At 41.9% G+C, this 12,227-nt stretch overlaps 1 long non-coding RNA gene across 2 annotated transcripts in view; it reads left to right on the top strand.

Moving 5' to 3' along the window:
- Positions 1-12,227, top strand: part of LOC141085230 (uncharacterized) — a 386,172-nt gene that overhangs the window by 112,460 nt on the left and 261,485 nt on the right. The window lies entirely within an intron of this gene.

Below are 12,227 nucleotides of genomic sequence, written 5' to 3'. Positions count from 1 at the left end.
CAATGTATGATCCTAGGTTGTCTTTTCACCTTTCTTCCATATCCGATGTACTTATCAGATGAGCCCCCCGTATCACTGCCACCCTGTTCCGCATGTGCATAAGCCTCACTCCGTAACTATCACTAGTGAGTGCATGATAGCTCTTTGTTCACTAGGAGACTTCTCTAGATCTGTAATCCTGAGCCGATGGATTCAACTAATACAATTTGTTTAGAATTTTACAAAAATCACGACTTCCAGAGAATACAAATTTTCGGTAGTTCGATTCTAGCAAAATGGTATCGAGCCAGCTGCCAATTTGGTAGACGGGACCAATGGTGCAACCTGTCCAGACGCACAAGGGCCCAAGAAGCAAGGGGGGGCCACATCCTTCTCCAAGGTGTGGAGAATTGTTCATTATGAGGAGTTATTGGACTGCAAAGGGCCCAAATATGGTTCCTGCTCAGAGACCCTTATCTGTCTGTGTCCGCCACTGATTGAACCCTTCATCTCTGCCATTCCTCCAATGTTTCCCTATGGCGCACACTCTTGCTCCAGTCTCCTCTTCACTCATCGTGGGCGCTTCCTGCATCGGCTAGGACTCAACGCACATTCTGAAAGCATAAAATGCACAAGAAGCATCATCAAAAAATGAAGAGGAAACCGTTGCAGTTACAGATGAGGGGCGAGTCCAATATTTTAGATTTTTTTTTTGTTTATACTCTTGCTGGTCCATTGATTGTGCCTTCTGGCCAGGAGACTTCGGACCATAATATACAGATTTTTTTTCACAAATCAGGGCTCATTCAAGTTGCATTCCCTTAAAGGTGCCTTCCCTAAGCAACCGGTCTCCTCCTTGGTCTCTGGTGGTGTTTCCAGTGCAAACTGGGCGCCGACACATTTTGTATCATCAGAATGTGCATTGAACAAATAACAGAAGACTGACTGTCACTTCCAAACAGAAGGCTAGTGTGTACAGGTGCAAACTAAGAGTAGCCACCTCTATACATGACAAACAGATAAAGTTGCACCTTGTAGCTCTATAGCAAACATGAAATATGATTTGCATTACTGCTCTAGATAATAGGAAAGAATAGAGATCCTTAGCACATAATTTGGCCAATTCGTGCCAACGACAAGGTGAGACCATGGCGGCCGGGCACTTGTTTTTCTTTTTTAATGTGTTCACAAAGTGTTTGATTTAAAATGATGTATACTGGAGCAAGTACCTGACAATGAAATATTAAACTCCTCCATAGAAAGATTTGGGGGATTTTCATCCTGGAGTCGTTTTCAAAGCATTATGAATGAAATCTGCAATTATTTATTACTTCTTTTAGTATTTTCTATGCATTGGAAGCTGTTCACACCACAGAATTCAGTATGTGCTTTTATGGAGGAGCTTTTTGCCATATCTGGATTTGATGTTTTGAAAGATTTCTAACATTTATTCCGATGCGCACGAGGCGCTTTGCTTGTAGGATGTGAGGGGTTTATTCAGGTCACTTTGTTGCCATTTTGTAAATTAGGTGTTGGAGATTTTTGATTTGATTTCTTAAGTGTTAATATGAATGAGACACCTAATCTAGGAATGTGTCTCTGACACTTGTGGATGCTAGCTTGTTCTTCCTCCGTCCTATGTCTCCTGCATGGATACAATGTGAGATAACTGGACACAAGTTTATGGAGTTTATGTCTCGCTTGTTTTTTGCTTCTTTCTATCTTGCTAAACAAAAGGTAAATATTAATTATTGCACCTGGAGTATGATAAGCATTCATTCATCGCTGATTGTTATGAAATGGATCATTTGTCACATTGATAATAAAACATCGGCCTGAAGAATTAACGTTTCCTCCAGGAGCGATCAGGGAAAAAATACTAGAAGCTTTTTCATCAGACTGAACCTGTAGAATAATTTCCTGCCAGCCTCAGGCATAGGCACAAAGAGAGAATTAGGGTGCTATGTTCGAATACATTTTTCTGTTGTCTCTTGAGTTGATACTTGTAGCGGTGTGCTTTCTGTTGTCATTATGACTTGTGGTCATGGTTCAAGTGTTTTTCAGTTTAAAATGTATTATTGTGCATACATGATCCTCTGGTATCACTTCTGCGCACACTGCGGCTGCAGTCTCCTTTTCATGGGCGCTTATGGCACCGACTAGGAATCAGTGTACATTCTGCTGACACAAAATGTGTCGGAACCTAGTCTGTGCCAGAAGCATCACCAAAGATTGAGGAGGAGACCGGGTGCTTAGGGAGGCAGCCAAAGACTGGCGCAGAGCTGCGGTCACAGATGCAGGACAAGGTGAGTCTGATATTTGGATTTTATTTTGTTTATCCTCTTTTGGGTCAGGAGACCTCGGACCATAATAATCCAATTTTTTTTTTAACCACACTCAGGGCTCATTCACATTGCATCAAAAATATATGTCCTGCAAATCAAATTTTACTGGATGGAAGTCTTGCAAATTTCCATCTTGGTAGATCCGGTCATCTCTATAGATCTCTAAACATATTTTGATGCACTTAGTTGTGCAGTTGAGTCGTCATGTCCGACATGCACCCAATGATCCGATCTGGGAGAGCCGCTGTGGATCATTGCAGAAATAGATCATGAATTGTAGTTACAGAAACAACAAAGCTGCATTGGCTTTTGCTTTGGCGTCGATGACCTGCAGTCTGTCTGCCAAATTTCACCACCCCCTAAATTATTTATATGCACATGTTGCAGCTTTAAAGACGTGTCCAGCAATATCTTTACATGTCCTGTCTGATTCTCCATTACTAATAAATCAGTCTCTGAATTAAAATGCAAATGAGGCTTAAAGGCTATAGTAGATCTGAAACCTCCGTCACTCCAGCTCTATTCCACACCCAGTGCTCCTGCATGACAAAGTCCCTCTTAGGGAATTCACAAAGGGAATTCACCGTTGAGAGCGGATTTGTCGGTGTTACATGGTGGTCATAATGATGGGGCAGATCTGTGACCGTTCCATGTGTTGCACCCTGCTTAGTCTACATATTCAGCTTCCAGACACAGTAAAGGGAGACATTTCTATGCTTTAGTCTGCCATGATTGTTCATTAATTCTTAAAGGGGAAGAGCTGTGTCACCCGACAATAGTATACGCTATCCCTTTAAGAAGTGGTTTTAATATTTGCGATAGTCAAGGGGTCATTTATATGTTAGGCAGTCCATGTGGCATGGCTTAGGTCAGCCGGACTATAAAGTGCATGATTTGGTTCTCTGAACATACATCAGCGATTAGACCTTATGGTATGCAGAAAAAAAGAATAATTAAAAAGCGGAAGAGAAAAACAACAAAAAATGGTGAGACCATGGTGGCGGGGTACTTTCTTTTTCTTCTTTCTTTTAAAAGATAGCCACAAAGTGTTTGATTTAAAACAATGTATACTGCGGAAATGAACATTGAAATATTAAACTCCTCCAAAGAGAGATTTGTGGGATTTTCATCCCGGAGTCATCCAAGAAATTCTCAATGAAATCTGCAATTATTGATTATTCTTTTTAGTCTTTTATATGCATTGGCAGCTGTTCACACTACAGAATCCAGTATGCGACTTCAAGCAGGAGCTTTTCGCGATATCTGGATTTGATGTTTTATCATTTTTATATCTTAAAGATGTTTCTAATGTTTATTCCGATGCACACGAGGCGCTTTGCTTGTAGGACGTTAGCAGTTTATTCAGGTCACTTTGCTGCCATTTTGTAAATATCGTAATTAGGTGTTGGAGATTTTTTATTTCATGTCTTAACTGGTAATGTAAATGATACACCTAATATAGGAATGTGTCCCTGACACTTGTGAATGTGACGCTTGTTCTTCCTCTGTCATGTGTCTCCTACATGGATACAGCGTGAGATAATTGGACACAAGAAAATAGTCATTGTGATGTCACTTTTATTCCCTGGCATTTGCAGTTTATGGAACACATGGCACTTCTTGATTTGCCAAGCGGAAAAGTTTCCCATATAGGTGAACACCAAAATATGTTTAGGAGACTCAATCTGCTGACAGTTGTTTCTGGGTTTTACCCCTCATCAGAGCAATAATGGAACCTGGTTGGCTGTGTATATTTTATTTCCCAGGGAGCATGGCATTGCCTATTACACTCAATATGTAATTTTCCTTAAGGAGAAACTGTACTCCTTGCAACCTTCATCAAAGACGTCTCACTTGGCCAACATGTCTCTAACATTGCACTGATGACAAATCCTGAAACAGCTGTCTGCAAATAGACAGAAGTCTTTTTTCCTTTTAGAGAGTGCTTTGAATTTCTTTTATTGCATTTTATACTTATATTTTTCCGGCTTACTGGCGGAGCGTCTAGGATCCAATAATTGTGCAATTGTCTATGACATGAATGACAAGACTGTGATCCTGAGGGTGATAAGTGGTTCGAGAAGTAACTTAGTATATATCTACTCCCCACAGCTGCGGTGAAACGTATTCATTTTCTCTGTCACCTCGGTTTATTCTTTCTTTTTCATACCTGATGTGGTTATGTGAGAGTTGACAGGAGAAGCTCCAACACTTTAAGATAGTTCATTTACCAGTAATTGCTAACCTCATGCCCACATCTACTGTCAGAAAACCACAGAAGATTTACAGAATAAAATGAAGAAATGTATGCAAAGATTAAGGAGAACAAGTCAAAAGCTGCATCTGTGGCATCTTCTTCTGGCAGCAAGGGTGTGGATCCAGCACGCTTGTGTTCAAGGAGGATCCAATCCTCTTCACACCCAAAACTTGGCATTGATATAATAAATTATATCATTGCTTTAATAAATTACCGTATATCAATTCTGAGTTTTCAGTGGCAAATTGTGTAGGCTTATTCCTGCAGCGATCCTGCCCTGCACTAATCCCGCTGCCTGCAGATGGCTGCCCGTCTCACGTATCGTCAGGAGTTTCTGGGATTTTCTTTTTTACGATGCTAATCCTGCAGGGTTAGAGTTTGGGTTTGCACAATTGCTTCAATACAACATTTAAACATAGTTTTTTTTCAATAATAATAATAATATTTATTTAATGATTAAGAAAAACTGAAAACTTTGCAAACAAAATTGGTTCCCATTTTCTGAGACCCCTAACTGTTCTATTTTTCCATTGCTGGAATTGTGCGAGGGTTATTTTTCTTTTTTTCTTTTTGCATTCCAAATTGCAATTTTCATTGTTCTAAGATTAATGCAATGATTTAATTACATTTTTGCAAAGGGAGATGCGACCATGCAAATTTTATTTTTAATCTTTATATTTTTGTATTCAATGTTTTATTTTTTCTTTTTAATATATTCTTAAATTTTACATATTTTTTTGTCCCAGGAGGGGGCTTCAATGTGCAATCATTTGGTTGCTTGTACTATATACTGCTATATTTTGTGAAATATATCATTTTTGATGAAGGCTGAGCTTAATAGGAGTACAAGGATGGTGCTGATGGAGCCTTCGGTACATCCTAGGCCAGGGGTCGGGAACCTTTTTGGCTGAGGGAACCATGAACGCCACATATTTTAAAATGTAATTCCGTGAGAGCCATGCAATATGTTTAAAACTAATACAAGTAAATGTGTGTATTTTATGTAAGACCAAAACTTTTAAAGTACAATAAGTCTGAATTCTTTTTAATAACGTTGTTATGCTGTCGCTAACCAATGATGAATAAAGTACTTTCTACCATTAATGTGACTTCTCGTGCTGCATGATTTTGCTGATGGCTTTGTAGTCTGGTTGATATGCGGTGAGGTTAAGCTTCATGCAGGTGTTGAGACTTTTTCCGTTAAACATGATCATAGGTTGGTCTTAATGTTCTTTAGATGCGAGACAGACTGTTCACATGCATACGTAGAGCCAAACTTTGTCAGTACAGTAATACTCACACGCTGCAGTGCATGGTATGGGATGGGAAGCGCGTTCCAAGTTTTGACAATCAGCTGGTCTGCGGGTTGAAGTTTTTTCATTTCTCTCCACTTGTGTTTGCTCGCCAACTCTGCTTTCTGTCGTGCAAGTCTTTCTAAATCTTCATTCAGTGACTGGAACTTGTTCACCCACATGTCTGAAGCCTTCAGGTCAGCAGCTTGTAGCTCAAAATCTCTGACGGAGGCACCCGGGATGTAACTCAGGTCGGAGCTGTCCACTGCACACTCATGTGGATGGGTGATGAGCTTACAAAGACGAGTGCGCTCACGTAATTCTCCAAAACGTGCTTTGAATAACTGCAGGAGATTAGATGTGAAGCCCCCTAGCTGCTGAAGATCAAGGTGTTGAGCAGGGTCACTTGCTGTGCATGAATCTTTAAACTCTTCCAGTTTTTCAAAGTCTAGTAAACGACCTGTTTCAACGTCGGCAATGAAGAGTTCTAGCTAGTTTTCAAATGCATACGCTGCTTGTCGAAGGGATAAGACTGTATTTTCAACGCCTTGCATTTTCACATTGCGCTGGTTCATTTGTTCAGTCATGTCCACGAGATAGTAGAACTTCAGGAGCCACTCAGTGTTAGCTAACTCAGGATGCTCAACGTTTTTCATTTCAAGAAAAGTTCGGATTTCGCTCAGACAAGTCGCAAAACGGCTGAGCACCTTCCCTCTTGAATTGCAGTGCAGAATAATTATTCCCAGCTTCATCCAGCAGTGTTTTAAACTGGCGATCATTTAAAGCTCAGGCAACAATAAAGTTGATCACTTGAATGACCAGCGACATCCCCTCACCAAGCTGCTCGCCACACATCTGAACACAAAGCGCCTCCTGATGTAGGGTGCAGTGAAAACTTAGGATAGGTCTGTTTTCATGTTCACAAAGAAGCGCTACGAATCCTTATTTTTCCCCACCATGTATGGAGCACCATCAGTACACACCGAAACAAGTTTATCCATTGGTAGATTTTTTTTCTAAAGCGAATTCAGTGAAAGACTTGAATAAATCCCCCCCCTCTTGTTGTCCCTTTCAAAGGCAAAACAGCAAGACTTTGCTCACATAGTGTGTCACCGCTAGCATACCTTACCATCACGCTGAACTGGGATAAATGGCTTACGTCTGACTCATCCAAAGCGAGAGAAAAGAATGGTGCTGCATTTATGTCCTTCACTTGTGTTGCCTCAATTTGATTTGCCATCATGATGGTACGATCTTGAACAGTTCTTGCCTACAGAGGCTTGTCTTTTATTTGCTTGATTATCTTGTCTTTATCCAAAAAGTCATCAAAAAGTTCATTGGCAACATCAAGCATGAGTGTTTTGGCATACTCCACATCTGTGATTAGTGTTTGATTTCTCACAATTGCGAAAGCATCAGCAAAGCTAGCCGAATTCCAGTCACCTTGCTGGGTCCAAACATGAAGTTTCTGCTGATTAGCTTTCACTCTGCACAGTAGCTCTTGACATGCTTTTTTCCTGCTGTCCCCCGCAGGATATTTTGATGCAACTGTAGTATGTAGTGAAAGCGAGTATACTCTATGCTCGGGTTTTCCCGAGCATGCTCAGTTGATCTCCGAGTATTAGCTCGGAGATTTAGTTTGTGTCCATGCAGCTGCATGATTTGTGGTTGCTGGACAGGCTGAATACATGTGAGGAATGCCTGTTTGTTAGGGAATCCTCACATGTATTCAGGATGGCCAGCAGCCGCAAATCATGCAGCTGCATGGACACAAACTAAAATCTCTGAGCACGTCACAATACTCGGACACCCGAGCATGATCGGGAAAACCTGAGCAGCGAGTATACTCACTCATCGCTAGTAGTATGGCGTGTGTCAAAGTGCCGCTTTATATTTAACCGTTTCATCGATGCAATTTTATCATTGCATATTAGACACACTGCAGAATCTGCTCTCTCCACAAAAGCGAATTCCTCTGTCCATTTCTGCTGAAAAGTATGATACTCCTCATCTTTTTTCTTTTAGCCATCTTCTTCAATTAAAGGGTTTCTACAATTAGCTAGCTGACTACTTGATTAAATGGAGAGAAGTTTACTTCCTGACCCCACAAGGGCCTTCTGATCCACAACACAGGAAGCTGTCACTCAGGATATAAGTCACCCGTTCTCCTGACAGCTAGAGCAGCGCTTGCATGAGCGGAGCTCAGTTGTTGCTAGGCTGGGGTGAGGAGAATGCCGGCTGATAGTGCGGGAACTCCCTATATCTGCTGGTGAGCTCATCTCCGGTCTGCGCTTAATGATTCTGCTCCCGTTCATGAGGGACCGTCACTGCCACTTCTACTCCACTCCAGTCATGTCCATGGAGCAATGGCCGTTAGAAGAGCGGTCACTCGTCTGGGGTCTTTTAAAACAGTTTATGGAAGTCAGGGAGGGTTTAGGGTGAGCCACTTTCTTCCCCACTCCTCGGAGCTGATTTACTATACATCTGAAAGTGAATGTGAAATGTTACTGTTAGTAAGCACAACACAGAGGGATGATAGTGTAAAAGATATAGAGTTGTACTTTAAAATGACATTCCAGCAAGCGTATACTTCTGGGAGGAAAAAGTCTCAACCAGCAGAGCTTCCAGTGAGCAAGGTGGACAGGGACCAAGCACATTTATGAACAGGGCCGGTTTTAGACAAAGTGGGGCCCTAGGCAAAAGTAGTGGGGCCCCAAATGCTAACATTGTAAAATCATACATTTAGGTTACATTACATGAGCATGATGCGGATACAGTTGGCAGAGGGGCCTGGAGCCAGTGCTGGCACTGTGGCCCCCATATTCAGGGGCCTTATATTGGCCAATGGGTCTGCCACTATTAGCATTACACAGGAGCGTTACTAGGGTCAGAAAAGACTGGGGAGCCCAATCCCCAAGACAAGAGTTGTCCCCCAACCCCCTGTTAATTTTTTTTTAACACAGCAGGGCTCCCAACCATCCTGGATCCAGCAGGACAGTCCCGATTTTGACACTCCCACCTATGGGATTGTAGTTTTCCCCGCACTGCAAATCAGCTGCCACACCCACCTGTCATTTCAGAAGGGGCTGTGTACCGATTGCCATACAATTCCCTCTATGCACAGCACACTCCAGAGCAGAAGCCCTCCCCGGCTCATGTGACCAGTCACATGACTGTGACCTCATCCTATGTAACACCAGAGATAGCAGTGATAACTCTCTGAGAACAGATAATGTAGTAGATGTCACCTGCAGTCCTATGTAACACCACTGGTGTTGAGCGATACTTTCCGATATTGAGAAATATCGGATTGGATTGGATCAGACCGATACCCAAAAAGTATCGGGTATCGCCGATTCTGATACCGGAAGTCCCATGCAAGTCAATGGGGCAGAAATAATGGAATTAAAAAAAACCCTTTCTTTCCTTGCACATCCAGTTTGGGAGGGGGGAAGAGTGTGGGCGGTGCGTGGGCGGACACTGTGCGTGTCTGTGTGTGCGGGTGGGGTCTGTGCGGGCCTCTCGGGGGTCTGTGCGGGCCTGCCGGGGGTCTGGGCGGGCCTGCCGGGGGTCTGTGCGGTCTGCCAGGGGTCTGTGCGGGCTGCCGGGGGTCTGTGCGGGCCTGCTGGGGGTCTGTACGGGCCTGCCGGGGGTCTGTGCGGGCCTGCCGGTGGTTGTGTGTGTGTGCAGGCATCGTCCGATGGGACTACAAGTCCCATCGGGCTATGCCTGCTACAATGACAGTGATTGACACATTAGCCTATGATGGGACAGTAGTAGTCCCATCATCCGGCTAATGTGTTGAATGTAGAAAAAAAACCATACATACTACATACATACTACATATATACAACATTCATACAACATACATACATACTACATACATACTACATTCATACAGCATACATAGATACATACTACATACATACTACATTCATACAACATACATACTACATATGTACTTCATTCATACAACATACATACTACATATATACTACATTCATACAACATACATTCATACAACATACATAATACATATATACTACATTCATACAACATACATACTTATATACTACATTCATACAACATACATACATACATACTACATACATACTACATACATACAACATACATACAACATACATAAAACATGCTACAGACATACAACAGACATACTACATATAATACATTCATGCAATACATAAATATAGACATACAGTACATATAACATAGAGTACATACTCACATCACTTGTCACTTTGTTCCCCGAAGCCAGTGTCATCTTTAAAAAATATTAAAATAACAAACAACCGATATACTCCCTGATCCGCAGAAATCCACGAGTGTTCCACGACGATCTCCCGTGGAGAACAGCAGCATCAGCTGATGCCACCTCTCTCTAGGGGCCCCATAATACAATGACAGGAGGTAATTATCCTTCCGCACTGTATTCCTCCGCCACTGTAAAAAAAATAGTCCCTAGTCTCATTTTGGCATTACTGTGTGAGAAAGTTCCCATGCAGCTTTTGCCATAAAGTGAGACCAGTGAACTATAGTAACCTCTCAGTGATGCAGTGCAGGAGATCGTCGTGGGACACTCGTGGATTTCTGCGGATCAGGGAGTATATCGATTGTTTGTTATTTTAATATTTTTACAGTGAGATGACACTGGCTTCGGGGGACAAAGTGACAAGTTATGGTGAGTAGGTACTCTGTTATATGTACTGTATGTCTATATGTATGTATTGTATGAATCTATGAATGTATTGTATGTAGTATGTATGCTGTATGAATGTAGTATATATGTAGTATGTATGTTGTATGAATGTAGTATGTATATACTGTATGTATGTTGTATGAATGTAGTATATATGTAGTGTGTATGTTGTATGAATGTATTATGTATGTAGTATGTATGTATGTTGTATGAATGTAGTATATATGTAGTATGAATGTAGTGTATATGTAGTATGTATGTAGTATGTATGTATGTTGTATGAATGTAGTATGTATGTAGTATGTATGTATGTTGTATGAATGTAGTATATATGTAGTATGTATGTATGTATGTTGTGTGAATGTAGTATGTATGTAGTATGTATGTTTTTTTTTTTTTTTTTTACATTCAACACAGTAGCCGGATGATGGGACTACTACTGTCCCATCATTGGCTAATGTGTCAGTCACTGTCATTGTAGCCGGCATAGCCCTATGGGACTTGTAGTCCCATCGGACGATGCCTGCACACACACACAACCCCCGGCAAGGCCCGCACAGACCCCCGGCAGGCCCGCACAGACCCCCGGCAGCCCCACATAGACCCCCGGCAGCCCCGCATAGACCCCCGGCAGGCCCGCACAGACCCCCAGCAGCCCCGCATAGACCCCCGGCAGCCCGCACAGACCCCCGACAGGCCCGCACAGACCGCGCATCATGATGTGCACAGACCGCGCATCATGATGACATCATTTCAGCAGCCAATAACAGCCACAGCACTGGCTCATTGCATTATGGGAACTTCCGATTCCGGTATCCGATATTGTAAAAATATTGGTACTCGGTATCGGAATTCTGATACAGCGAATATCGGCCGATACCCGATATTTGCAGTATCGGAATGCTCAACACTAAACACCACAGATAGTCTTACTCTGAAACGCAATGGCTATGTTCACATGCATTTTTTTCAGTAGCCAAAACCGGTTCTGAATTTTTACTGCCAAGTAAAAATGTTGTGTTCCAAACACCTGTTTTTCAGCTTGTTTCTTGTGTTCTTTACACTTTTTTCAGCTTTTTTTAAAGTGAGGATGTTTGCTTTGTCTACAGTATGTTTAAGGCCACGTTCACACGTTGAGTATTCGGTCAGTATTTCACATCATTATGTGCAAGTCAAAACCAGGAGGGTGAGAAATCCAGAAGTGTTGACTTGTTTCTATTATACTTTTCCTCTGATTGTTCCACTGCTGTTTCTGCATTACAAATACTGATGTGGAATACTGACCAAATACTGAACGTGCGACCGAGACCTAATAGTTTAATTCACCAAAATCACTTAAAAAATTGCAGCGAAAAATACCATTGCAATATCTGCAGCTTTCTTTCTTATATTCTTTCATTGCTTTCTACAGGTGAAAACACACTGAAAGAAGTGACACGCTGCAGATTTTAAAAGTGTTACAATTCTGAAATTCAGTCAGAAAAAAAACAAGCGCATGCAGGAGATTTCGGAAATCTCATATGTTTTGCTGGCGCTTTAAAAAGCCGCTCTTGGCCACGTTCATAGGCAGAATTTCTGCAGCTTTTTCTTCTGCAAATAAGAAGTTTACAGCATTTTATAGCACAAGCAAAAACTGA

Source organism: Dendrobates tinctorius, unplaced genomic scaffold (genome assembly GCF_039654945.1).
Source record: "Dendrobates tinctorius isolate UK_male_01 unplaced genomic scaffold, ASM3965494v1 ptg000028l, whole genome shotgun sequence".
Classification (NCBI taxonomy): Eukaryota; Metazoa; Chordata; class Amphibia; order Anura; family Dendrobatidae; genus Dendrobates; species Dendrobates tinctorius.
This window is presented reverse-complemented; position numbering and strand designations above follow the sequence as displayed.